Here is a 14,394-nt window from a genome sequence, read left to right as displayed (position 1 = left end):
ATTAAGCACTTCCACAGTTATTAACTGCGAGGTTTCTAAGCCAGGTTACCATTTTTGCAATCGTATATCATGAGGCTTTTATGCCCAGGGAAGTCGAGACAATTTCCAATCCGAAAATTGCCTAGATCGGCACCGGAAATCGAACCCAGCCACCCTGGCTTTGTAGCCGCGCATCTTACCGCACGGCTAAGGAGAGCTTTTACGGACTAAGTATCGCAAATTCATTTGAAAAGGTGTTTCACCGAACCATGACCATCGGCCATTTGAAGTAGCGAGAGATCTCGGATTGCCTGGTTTGACGTTGTGCCATTTCTACGAGCGACAGCGCTTACAAAGAGTGATTACTCTGCAGAAAAGGACTGGGAAATTGGGGGTTACTTGAATGGATTTATTGACTCGGTAATACTGACGATGGACGCATAGTTGTCCTTAAATTGGAACGATATCAACATGTTATTAGTCTGTTTCGGAAGCTTGGAGTGATGGGTCAGTAAAGCTACAATGGAGTAACTTTGTTGCATTATTGTACTTCTGGCTAGATTCTTCTTCTTATGATTGGCATTACATCCCCACACTAGGACAGAGCCGCCTCTGGCTAGATTAATTGCCATAAATACCAAGAAATTATGACGTTTGAGCGGGTCGCATAATGAACTTTTGTTCGAGAAGACGAGCAGCTCAAATGTAAAAATCAGGCTACTGTCATGCTATTGTTTAGCCCATCGCCAAATCGTAGCCAGGATGTCCCGGGCTATAATTTTTTTTCATACTACTTTTCAATGATGACAGCGGTCTATGTCTATTGATGATGATGAAACCGCGCTTGTTACAGGCTCGGTAAAAATCCATCGGGTGAGTGAATTCGAAAACAGCTGTACAGGTCTATACATAAAAATGAATTTCTGTCTGTCTGACCATTATAGGCTCCGAAGCTACTAAGCTGATCAGCGTGAACATTTGTATGCAGAGGTTTTTTTGGTACGGGGAAGGTTCTTAAGATGGTTCGAGACCCATCCAACCTTAGGAAAGGGGGTCTTCCATACAAATGAAACATAAATTTCTGCATAACTCGAGAACTAATCAGAGAATAAATCAATGAATCGCCTGCTTTGAGCGTGCTTACAGCGGCACACTAGGAGTTAACTTTTGGAAATTAGTATGGCGAAAGGCATCTAATGTTTAATGTCTCGAAAATAAGCTCCTTAATCGAATAAATATTTGGTAGGCGTAGTAGCGGACACCTTCCTACATGACTAGTGCCGAATAGTTTTTCGTGATGTCGTTCGTCATACAAACCATACAAACCATACAAACTTCTGGCGGTTAACTCATGCTTGCTGTTTGCGCATATACGATAGCGTCTGGATGTGGAAGCGGTGGGTAGAAAATCAGCCACTGTCAATAATTCATTTTAGATGAAACGAAGTTCGTCGGGTCTAAATAACTGGAATAAATAACTGGTCTTTGATGATTCTGCGAGCGTTACGGCCCATACAAATTTTAGAACCCTTCCATACAAAACACATTACGAGGGGGTGGGCTTTTCGGTAAATGACAGCCGGTGTCACTGAGTACATCGAGAGTATTTCTCATGGCAAGTGGATACGGTGGGTAAGATTTTCATTGACTCTGTTTTGATTAGTGATTGTTGCGATTACCGGAGGGGCCAGCAGGAAGCCGCAATATTCTATATCAAGACAAAATTTTCAAAACGACTTATCTGCTTTTGTAAACAAAGATTCAAACGACGAATTGACGAATCTGATAGCTTTCCCACGCAAACCAATACCACCAATAGGAAGGTGAAGGTTTCCGCTACCTGTTGATGGTGTTAGTTTGCGTGGGAGAGCTATCAGATTCGTTAAATCGTCGTTTGAATCTTTGTTTACAAAAGCAGCTAGGTCGTTTTGAAAATTTTGTCTTGATATTTTCTCGAGACACTCAAAAGGAAACCGAGAAGGAAACAATGGAACAGGATTCCACGTCGAATGAAACTTGTTGCAAGCAAATCGGTTAAGAGTAAGTAAAAAATATGTTTTGGCCATAACTCCAAAGCCCATAGTCGGATTAAACCAATATTCGATAAGAAACAATGAGACAAGATTCTGCATCGGGCAAATCGGCTAAGAGTAAGAGCCTAAAAAATGAAAAAAAAAATGTATTTTGGCCATTACTTCAAATCCCATAGTTCGAATCGACCAATTTTCAATACGAAACAATGGGACAGGATTCCGCGTCGGATGCAACTTGTTGCGAGCAAATCGGTTAAGCATAAGTGCCTAAAAATGAGTGAGAATTTTTCTTGTCAACAAATGTATTTTGGCCATTACTTCGAATCCCATAGTTCGATTCGACCAATTTTCAATACGAAACAATGGGACAGGATTTCGCGTCGAACAAAACTTGTTGCGAGCAAATCGGTTAAGGATAAGTGCCTGAAAAATGAGTGAGAATTTTGTACGTGTTTATCATGTGAAAAAGTGGATTTTGGCCATAACTTCGAAACCCATAGTCCGATCTGTCCAATTTTCAATACGAAACAATGGGACATAATTCTGCGTTGAATGAAACTTGTTGCGAGTAAATCAGCTAAGAGTAAGTGTCTAAAAAGTGAGTGGGAATTTTTGTTGTAAAAAAATATATTTTGGCCATAACTCCGAAGCCCATAGTCCGATTCGGCCAATTTTCAATACGAAACAATGGGACAAGATTCCGCGTCGAATGCAACTTGTTGCGAGCAAATCGGTTAATGATAAGTGCCTGAAAAATGAGTGAGATTATTTTGCGCACACACACACATACACACACACATACACACACACATACACACACATACACACACACATACACACACACACATACACACACACACATACACACACACACACACACACACACACACACATACACACAGACATCACTTCAATTCGTCGAGCTGAGTCGATCGGTATATAACACTATAGGTCTCCGGGACTCCTATAAAAAGTTCGTTTTTGGAGCGAACATATAGCCTTTACGTATACTTTGTATACGAGAAAGGCAAAAATCATCTAACATATAAAAAGCGCTACGCAGTGAGAAGGGGTTCAAAATTTTGACATTGACATTACTACGTAATAGAAACGAATTATAGATTTAACCATAACGTGTTAGATGAATAGCGTGTAACAATTTGGCGGATATCTTCCAGGATTAAACAGTGGCATGGCAACATAAGCATTTACCTTCGTGTTTAATGCTTGTAAGCGATGTTTATTCACAACCCATCATACATCAAAAGAAAGCTAGATGCTTGGTCGGTTTTTTTGTATGTACGTGATTGAAAACGCGAGTGTTACATCAATGCTGATTTATATTGTAATATTAGCAGAATGCATTAAAAAGATCAGGGGGCAGCAGGGACTATGTCCAAGGGCTTGACGATCCCTCCCCAGGCCATCTGCGAGTTGTGGCGCCTGCCTAGGATGTGGTGGGGTTTGACTGTGGGCCCTGATAAACCTTTATAAAAAGCTGCATGTATCCGCAAGTAGGCTCCGCCAAAGCGACCGTGTGCCGCTCAAAGCGCACAAGCCCAAGTCCTGGTGTTAGGTGGGACGCTAAACAGACCTGACACGACGGCCCTCCGATGAGACAGGAGGTTTGCGCAGGCCCAATAAGCCGCCTTTAAAACAACCATTACGAACGACATAGAAGATAATACGACTCGATACAATCGGCAACGACCTAGGCGACGAATAAAGGATCACGATTGGAAGCTTGGAACATGGAACTGCAAGTCGCTAGGCTTCGCAGGTTGCGACAGGATAATCTACGATGAACTACATCCCCGCAACTTCGATGTCGTAGCGCTGCAGGAAATCTGCCGGACAGGACTGAAAGTGTGGAAAAGCGGGCATCGAGCGGCTACCTTCTACCAAAGCTGTGGCACCACCAACGAGCTGGGAACCGGCTTCATAGTGCTGGGAAAGATGCGCCAACGCGTGATTGGGTGGCAGCCAATCAACGCAAGGATGTGCAAGCTGAAGATAAAAGGCCGTTTCTTCAACTATAGCATCATCAACGTGCACTGCCCACACGAAGGGAGATCCGACGACGAGAAAGAAGCGTTCTATGCGCAGCTGGAGCAGACATACGATGGATGCCCACTGCGGGACGTCAAAATCGTCATCGGTGACATGAACGCTCAGGTAGGAAGGGAGGAAATGTATAGACCGGTCATCGGACCGGATAGTCTGCATACCGTATCGAACGACAACGGCCAACGATGCACACGGTTAGAAAAAAGTAGTTAATTTTAGGTACTTTTTTTCTCTTGCATCTCCCTCCCTCTTTCCTTTGTTGTCATAAAATGAAGAGCAAAACCACTCAACAAGGGCATTAAAGTGTGGGAACCCAACGTTGAGTAATCTCATGTTTACAAAAGTTGAGTGAAATTTACTTAACTTTTGGTTAGTTTCTATTTATAATTAAGTATATTTTACTTAATATTAGGTGAATTTTACTTAATTTCCAAAAAAAATACTTAGTTTTGGGTTCCCACACTAAACCCCCGATTTGAGTGAAAAGTACCTAATATTAGGTACTTTTTTCCAACCGTGCATAAACTTTGCAGCCTCCCGCGGAATGGTAATCCGAAGCACTTTCTTCCCCCGTAAGAATATCCACAAGGCCACATGGAAATCACCTAATCAAGCAACGGAAAACCAAATCGACCACGTTCTAATCGACGGTAAATTCTTCTCCGACATCACGAACGTACGCACTTACCGCAGTGCGAATATTGAATCCGACCACTACCTCGTCGCAGTATGTCTGCGCTCAAAACTCTCGACGGTGATCAACACGCGTCGGAGTCGTCCGCCGCGGCTTAACATTGGGCGGCTACAAGACGGTTGGAAGCACCGCCATCGCTGCACTAGGCACGGTGGCTCCGGATCAGAGAAACGACTGGTATGACGGCGAATGTGAGCAGTTAGTTGAGGAGAAGAATGCAGCATGGGCGAGATTGCTGCAACACCGCACGAGGGCGAATGAGGCACGATACAAACGGGCGCGGAACAGACAAAACTCGATTTTCCGGAGGAAAAAGCGCCAGCAGGAAGATCGAGACCGTGAAGAGACGGAGGAACTGTACCGCGCTAATAACGCACAAAAGTTCTATGAGAAGTTGAACCGTTCACGTAAGGGCCACGTGCCTCAGCCCGATATGTGTAAGGACATAAACGGGAACCTTCTTACGAACGAGCGTGAGGTGATCCAAAGGTGGCGGCAGCACTACGAAGAGCACCTGAATGGCGATATGGCAGACAACGGTGGCGGTATGGTAATGAACCTAAGAGCACGCGCGCAGGACATGCGACTTCCGGCTCCGAATCTCCAGGAAATCCAAGAGGAGATCGGCCGGCTGAAAAACAACAAAGCCCCTGGAGTTGACCAACTACCAGGAGAGCTGTTTAAACACGGTGGTGAAGCACTGGCTAGAGCGCTGCACTGGGTGATTACCAAGGTTTGGGAGGATGAGGTTCTGCCGCAGGAGTGGATGGAAGGTGTCGTGTGTCCCATCTACAAAAAGGGCGATAAGCTGGATTGTAGGAACTACCGCGCAATCACATTGCTGAACGCCGCCTACAAGGTACTCTCCCAAATTTTATGCCGTCGACTAACACCAATTGCGAGAGAGTTCGTGGGGCAGTACCAGGCGGGATTTATGGGTGAACGCTCTACCACAGACCAGGTGTTCGCCATACGTCAGGTATTGCAGAAATGCCGCGAATACAACGTGCCCACTCATCATCTATTTGTCGACTTCAAAGCTGCATATCTTACAATCGATCGGGACCAGCTATGGCAGCTAATGCACCAACACGGTTTTCCGGATAAACTGATACGGTTGATCAAGGCGACGATGGATCGGGTGATGTGCGTAGTTCGAGTTTCAGGGGCATTTTCGAGTCCCTTCGAAACCCGTAGAGGGTTACGGCAAGGTGATGGTCTTTCGTGTCTGCTATTCAACATCGCTTTGGAGGGGGTAATACGAAGGGCAGGGATTGACACGAGTGGTACGATTTTTACGAAGTCCGTTCAGTTATTTGGTTTCACCGACGACATTGATGTCATGGCACGTAACTTTGAGAGGATGGAGGAAGCCTACATCAGACTGAAAAGCGAAGCTAAACGGATTGGACTAGTCATCAACACGTCGAAGACGAAGTACATGATAGGAAGAGGCTCAAGAGAGGTCAATGTGAGCCACCCACCACGAGTTTCTATCGGTGGTGACGAAATCGAGGTGGTTGAAGAATTCGTGTACTTGGGCTCACTGGTGACCGCCGATAATGATACCAGCAGAGAAATTCGGAGACGCATAGTGGCTGGAAATCGTACGTACTTTGGACTCCGCAAGACGCTCCGATCGAATAGAGTTCGTACCAAACTGACTATCTACAAAACGCTTATAAGACCGGTAGTTCTCTACGGACACGAGACCTGGACGATGCTCGTGGAGGACCAACGCGCACTGGGAGTTTTCTAAAGGAAAGTGTTGCGTACCATCTATGGTGGGGTGCAGATGGCGGACGTTACGTGGAGGAGGCGAATGAACCACGAGTTGCATCAGCTGTTGGGAGAACCATCCATCGTTCACACCGCGAAAATCGGAAGACTGCGGTGGGCCGGGCACGTAGCCAGAATGTCGGACAGTAATCCGGTGAAAATGGTTCTCGACAACGATCCGACGGGAACAAGAAGGCGAGGTGCACAGCGGGCAAGGTGGATCGATCAGGTGGAGGACGACTTGCGGACCCTCCGCAGACTGCGTGGTTGGCGAAGTGGTTAGGTTCTGAAAACATCATTACTGACGTGATCGATATGCTAAAAGAGTATACCCAAGTGTTTTATTTCTTTCTTTTATCATATTTACGAAATATGCAATGCTTTAGAGCGTGGAGCGTAGAGCTTGTTTATTGAAATAACTAAACATCTACTAGAATTAGTTCGTCTGTCGTCCCATTTTTAGACGATTTTTGGTGAAATAACCCTTCAAAACTACTATTTACAATGTGAGTGCCACTTAACCATAGTGTTATGCAGGCAGTCTAAGCAAGGTATTATATTTTCAAATCCTATTAGAAAAATTAAAAGATCCTTCCATCCTTATGATCCATAAAGTACGTCACGCAAAAATGAACGATTTTTGACCACCCTCCCCCCTTCACCAGACTTTTTGTATTAAATTTTTGTACGAATCGTCACGCTGCCATTAACCCCCATCCCCCTAGAAGCGTGACGTATTTAGTGGAAGGCCCCAATCCACAATAGGAAAATAGCAGGTATTTTTGGCCAAAATTATGAATCCTGCAATAAATAGTGGTATTAATCTTAAAAACATAGATAGAAAAGAAAACATATTATTTCTGAGGCTTCAATGGGGTATTGTATTTGACAAATGCTACGCTCCAAATAAACATGAGTGTGTAAATGGGTGTGTTAATATAGCAACATGAAACCATTATCATAAATGTTTATGCTTAACTTTTTTTCATTAGAATTAATGATAATAGAATCAACTGGATGACAAAATCAGAATTTATTTTTGTATTCGCGATGCTCATGTTTCGGATTTGTAGTTTTCGACCTCTAAAATCGACTGGCTACCGGCGTTGGTTGATTGATTGAGAAAATTCCGAGATTATTTGGTCACAAAATTGGAGAAGGTTCGTCGCTTTAATGGCATTTAAGTCATTTTTATGTTTGCTTGATTGCATATTCAAAGAAGTTAAAATGATAAGTGAATACGATAATCTAAGTTATTACGATTCTGTATGTCCCCATAAGTTTTTTTTTAATCTTTATTGTGATTTTTTATATAATTTATAAGTTCACGCTTGGTACTTCTGTACATTGATTCGTCTTGAGGCTGAACTTTTTATGAAATTTGCACCTAATCCGGTTAATTAGATAAAATGTTCAAGTGTGTGCATTGCTTTTGTATGGCAATTTGTATTAAGGGAAACCTGACCCTAATTATTTATTGGGAAGTACATATTCTTGGTACATGTCGAATAGTGCGATCAAGAAATCATGGGAATCATGATTCCAAACATCTGATTCCCGGTCGTCTTCTAAGCGATTCTCACAATAGTTTCACGATTGTCTTATGCAACTCATTTGGTTTTCTGTAGGTTGCTATTTGTTATGTTCCTAGCGATGCTCATTTTTTGTTTTTTTTTTGCAGTATCGGACGGAGTACGGATCGCATTATTCGACATATTAACCAAGAACATGTAGTTCTCAACAAATAATTTTCAGGTTTCCCTGAATACAAGTTGCCATACAAAAGCAATGCACACACTTGCATATTTTATTTAATTCCCAAGCAGCACACTGGTCATAAACGAGTTGCTGTCACTTATGTACGACCAAATCCAGTCATATATAAGTTGTTGCAACTAAATTGGTCTAAATTGTGCTACTCGGGTTAAACAGATTAGGTGAAAATTGCATAAAATGTTCAGTCTCAAGACGAATCATTGCACAGAAGAACCATGCGTCTCCATATGCTGTTATGCTCATATGCTGCTGAACAGTTTACAACATCTCTAGTTACCGTTTCCCTTGGGAGGCCCATTTTTGCCTGAAAACAGTTATGGGGACATACAGATATTGTAATAACTTAGATTATATTATTAACTTATAATTTTATTTTCTTTGAATATGCAATTATGCAAACATAAAAATGACTTACACGCCATTAAACTAACGCCGATAACCAGTCGATAACTATAGCATTAGCATTAGCATTAGCATTGTTACGGTGTAATTCGTAGATTGGACACTAGTGATACTCATGTTTTACTTTTGAGATCCTTATCTAGAATGCTATCAGAAATCAAGAAGGGGAGTAGTCATTGATTCCAGTCTTAAACAAAAATAACAAAAGCATGAGGATTACTACTCCTGGCCACGCCCATCTTCACCGTAACTAGGGAGAGGAAGGAAGTGTTGATGTAGTACTTACTTAACGAGAGGCCACCGACTTAGCGACACCCTCATAAGTACCACGGAGTTGAATAATGAGGAAGGTAATCGTTGGGTCAGGATTTGCCTGTACCCAAGCAGCACAAGTCGAGTGAAACTGGTTGCAGCAACCTGATTGTGACTGTATCTGGTCATATATAAGTTACCGTGATTCATTTGCAACATGTGTGGCTCGGGTAGCTGGCAATGTAACCGTGGTAGATCTTACCCCGTAACACACCACGCAAAGGTGTCTACCCAGCATTACGGGTCCGATAACCAGTCGATAGCTATAGGTCGAAAACTACAAATGAATCACATAAGCGTCGCGAATACAAATTGACTGTCGACCATTGATTTTTGAACATTTTACAGATTATTTTCACACTTTATAAAGACATTTCATTGATTTTTGTGTTTTATTCAAGACTAAATAGCCATGAATACATAACTTCACATCTATGATCATAATTTCACATCTATGATGAGGAATACACATGGCAAGTTTTCATCGACATTATTAGCACATTCGCACGATTAACGACATACTTCAAAGTTATCAGTATAAAGTTTTACACAACAGCACGATCTGTTGTATGTGATACAGCTACGGAATCCTACGTCACCTTTGTCTACCACCCTATTGGACTGTACATTTGAGTTTTTAATGCATTTGTTTTACGTGGATCTTGGGATTTAACGCAGTTCGTTCTCGGAGGTCAAGTGAGATAGACGTGTTTCCAAGTGCAAGGTTAAAGTCTCACCGAACAATCAGCCTCCGGGCTTCTTGTGTACGTTATAACAATAGTACTAGTTTAAGCAAAAAGGAACAATGGCGGAATCAACTTTGCGGGCAAACTCACTACGTTTGCGTTTCGAGCGTGGTAAGCCTGAACCAACAGATGCGGAGATTTTTGCTTTTATGAAAGGAAAAATGTGTCTCAAAAGCGACAACCTGCTCTCCATGTACAAGGACAAACCGGAGCTCTCGGTTATCATTAAGTTCAGATCGGAAGATTACCTCAAGGAATCTCTTTTGCGTCTACCTGGAACTATGGAATTTGCCTACAACAAATACCAAAGTACAACCGTACAGGTGTCGGCCGCAAGTGCAGTGGTGCGTTATGTACGTATCTTCAACCTCCCGCCGGAGGTGGATGACCGGGAAATTTGGACAGCTCTGTCGAAATACGGCAAAATTCAAAGGACAGTTCGAGAGAAATATTCGGAGAGCACAGGGTTCCCCATTTGGAATTCTGTGCGTGGAGTTTTCATCGAACTCAAGGAAGGATGTGAACTGCCAGCGACATTACTCGTGCGAAATCTGCGTGCCCGGATTTACTACGAAGGACTGGTTACCAAATGCTTTCAATGCGGAAGCTCGAGTCATCTGAAAGCGGAATGTCCCAACAGGCCATCAGTAAACGATCGATTAAAAAGGAATGCAGATGATAATCACCACCAAAACAGTCAGGAAGCTTCATACAGCGGAGCACTCACGGGTAATTGGTCAAAGCCTAAGTCCTTGGGAGAGTCTTCAGGCAGCGCGACTTCAGCGCGACTGATGGGGTCTTGACACGTGCTTCGAATAATGTGAACAGCAGTAAGAGCGCGGTGATGCAGTCTACAGCCGAGTGTCATGTGGCGGATGTGTCAATGTTGTGGCAATGGAACCTGTTGAAAAGTCTACGGAGAGAATCGAACCTGAGAAACAAGACGATACAACTGTATTGGTTTGCGAAACTGTGATCGATGACACACAAGCATTTGTGTCCAAATCTACTGCTTCCTCTGAAACAACGGAGAACAATTCGAGCGCCGAGGGAGTTGCACAAACGGTGAGTGCTGACAAGCAAACTATCGTTGATGACCAGCCCAGCTTGTTGGGTGCTGGCGGAGATAACAGCGATGGATTCAAAGGTAAAAAAAGAGGAAGGTGACATGCGAGGCGTAACCGCGGAGAGCAGTCGAGCTCCAATACGTCTGTGGAATCGGTTAACCGGGAGAAAGGTGAGAACAGTGTCCCTAAAACGAATGTGATATCTCAACAGCAAAATGCTAGAACGAGAAGTCGTTCCAAGCAACCAAAACTGACTAAGCAAAAATCAAATTGATATTTGAGTGTAGTATTCAATATCACTTCTTCTGGACTGTATTATTGAAATAATGGATTACGTTTTTAAAGTTGGATCTATTAATTTGAACAGCTCTAATGCAACGGTTAACAAATATCTGTTAAGAGATTTTGTTTTGAATTATGAAATTGATATTCTTTTTATCCAGGAACTCGTTTTTGATAATTTTTAGTTTATTCCTACTCATAATGCTATTGTTAACGTTGCTGGAGGAAGCTCCGGGACTGCAATCTTGATCCGAAGGACCTTCGATTTTAGTCAGCCATTGCTCGATCCTAACGGTAGGATATCCTCAATCATAGTGAACAACATCAATTACGTTAATGTTTATGCATTCTCTGGTACCAATAGGAAGAAAGAACGCGATTCTCTTTTCATTAACACGTACGTCCCCAACCCCCATTTTACGACAAAACTCAAAATTCAAAACCACGCAGCTCAGCCAATTTCTAACGGATTTTCAAGCAATCTTCTGGAATCGATCACAAAATTCCTATAGTTTTAAGAACTGAGGTCAATTTTTGTCCAATGGCCATGGTTCCGGATATATTCCGGGGAGTACTGGGGTTACCTCCCTCCCGGGAAAAATGGTCACTGGCAGATCGGCTTCGAAATCCATCGTGCGACATGTCAAACTTCATGATTTTGCAAAACAAGTACAGCGGAGTACATTTAGGCGATTTTCGATCGAATTGGCCACCCTCCGGGTATTTCCAAGGCCTGGTTCCCTTGGGGAAGTGGCCAATTTTCGTTCAATCTTGAAACCCATCTTGCGACATGTCAAACTTCATGATTTTGCAAAACATGTACACTGGAGTACATTTCGGCGATTTTCGATCGAATTGGTCACCCTCCGGGAACTTCCAGGGCCTGGTTCCCTTGGGAAAGTAGCCAATTTTCGTTTACTCTTGAAACCCATCTTGCGACATGTCAAACTTCATGATTTTGATAAGAAAATTATGTTGAGCTTTTTAGTGGAATGTCTTCACTTGTCATAAGACGAGTTAATACAATCCCATTGAATTCCACCACTTAATTGTATCTTGACAGATACGTATTTCGACCTCAACAGTAAGGCCGTCTTCAGTGTCTTAAGCCGAGTCAAGTACGAGACACTGAAGACGGCCTTACTGTTGAGGTCGAAATACGTATCTGTCAAGATACAATTAAGTGGTGGAATTCAATGGGATTGTATTAACTCGTCTTATGACAATTCATGATTTTGCAAAACAAGTACACTGGAGTACATTTCGGCGATTTTCGATCGAATTGGCCATCTTCCGGGTACTTCCAGGTATATCTGTGCGTGAACTTTGACCGGCGGTGGCATGATAGATCATTTTCACGCCGTTGGTGATTGGCGGTGGCGTGGATCAGCGTGAACCAGTTTCAAGCGTTTTTTCAAAAGATCGTCAAGAAATTCCTTTGGACATTCCTCCAGATATTCCTCTATAAGTGCCTCTAGGAAATTCTTCAGGATACTCCTCCCGGATATCGTCTGGAAGTTCCTCCAGGAATTCCTCCGGAAGTTACTCCAGGAAATCCTCCGGAAGTTCCTCCAGGAATTCCTCCGGAAGATCCTCCAGGAATTCCCCTGGAAGATCCTCCAGGAATTCCACCAGAAGTTCCTCCAGGAATTCCACTGGAAGTTCCTCCAGGAATTCCTCCGGAAATTCCTCCAGGAATTCCTCCGGAAGTTCCTCCAGGAATTCCTCCGGAAGTTCCTCCAGGAATTCCTCCGAAAGTTCCTCCAGGAATTCCTCCGGAAGTTCCTCCAGGAATTCCTCCGGAAGTTCCTCCAGGAATTCCTCCGGAAGTTCCTCCAGGAATTCCTCCGGAAGTTCCTCCAGGAACTCCTCCGGAAGTTCCTCCAGGAATTCCTCCGGAAGTTCCTCCAGGAATTCCTCCGGAAGTTCCTCCAGGAATTCCTCCGGAAGTTCCTCCAGGAATTCCTCCGGAAGATCCTCCAGGAATTCCTCTGAAAGATCCTCCAGGAATTCCTCCAGAAGTTCCTCCAGGAATTCCACTGGAAGTTCCTCCAGGAATTCCACTGGAAGTTCCTCCAGGAATTCCTCCGGAAATTCCTCCAGGAATTCCTCCGAAAGTTCCTCCAGGAATTCCTCCGGAAGTTCCTCCAGGAATTCCTCCGGAAGTTCCTCCAGGAATTCCTCCGGAAGTTCCTCCAGGAATTCCTCCGGAAGTTCCTCCAGGAATTCCTCCGAAAGTTCCTCCAGGAATTCCATCGGAAGCTTCTCCAGGAATTCCTCCGGAAGTTCCTCCAGGAATTCCTCCGGAAGTTCCTCCAGGAATTCCTCCGGAAGTTCCTCCAGGAATTCCTCCGGAAGTTCCTCCAGGAATTCCTCCGGAAGTTCCTCCAGGAATTCCTCCGGAAGTTCCTCCAGGAATTCCCCCGGAAGTTCCTCCAGGAATTCCTCCGGAAGTTCCTCCAGGAATTCCTCCGGAAGTTCCTCCAGGAATTCCCCGGAAGTTCCTCCAGGAATTCCCCCGGAAGTTCCTCCAGGAATTCCCCCGGAAGTTCCTCCAGGAATTCCCCCGGAAGTTCCTCCAGGAATTCCCCCGGAAGTTCCTCCAGGAATTCCCCCGATCCTGGAGGAACTTCCGGAGAAATTCCTAGATTAACTTCCGGAGAAGTTCCTGGAGGACCTTTCGGAGAAACTGGAGAAACTTCCGGAGGAATTCCTGGAGAAACTTCCGGAGGAATTCCCGGAGGAACTTCCGGAGGAATTCCTAGAGGACCTTCCAGGAGAATTCCTGGAGGAGCTTCCGGAGGTATTCCTGAAGGAACTTCCAGGCGAAATCCGGGAGGAGTTTCTGGAGGAACTTCCCAGAGGCACTTACGGAGGAATGTCCAAAGGAATTTCTTGACGATCTTTTGAAAAAACTAGTGGAGGAGCTTCTGGAAGAATTCCTTGACGAACTTCTGAAGAAATTTTGGCGCTTGAAACTGGTTCACGCCGATCCACACCACCGCTGATCACCAACGGCTTGACGCCGCCGCCGCTGCCTAAAAATGATCTATGACGCCACTGCCTGTAAAATTTCAATCAGCGCACAGGCCTACCTGGAAGTACCCGGAAAGTGGCCAATTCGATCGAAAATCACCGAAATGGACTCCAGTGTACTTGTTTTGCAAAATTATGAAGTTTGATATGCCGCAAGGTGGGTTCCAAGATTGAACAAAAATTGGCCACCTCCCCAAGGGAACCAGGCCCTGGAAGTACCC

This window comes from Armigeres subalbatus, chromosome 2 (genome assembly GCF_024139115.2).
Source record: "Armigeres subalbatus isolate Guangzhou_Male chromosome 2, GZ_Asu_2, whole genome shotgun sequence".
Classification (NCBI taxonomy): domain Eukaryota; kingdom Metazoa; phylum Arthropoda; class Insecta; order Diptera; family Culicidae; genus Armigeres; species Armigeres subalbatus.
Note: the sequence above shows the minus strand (reverse complement) of the source record.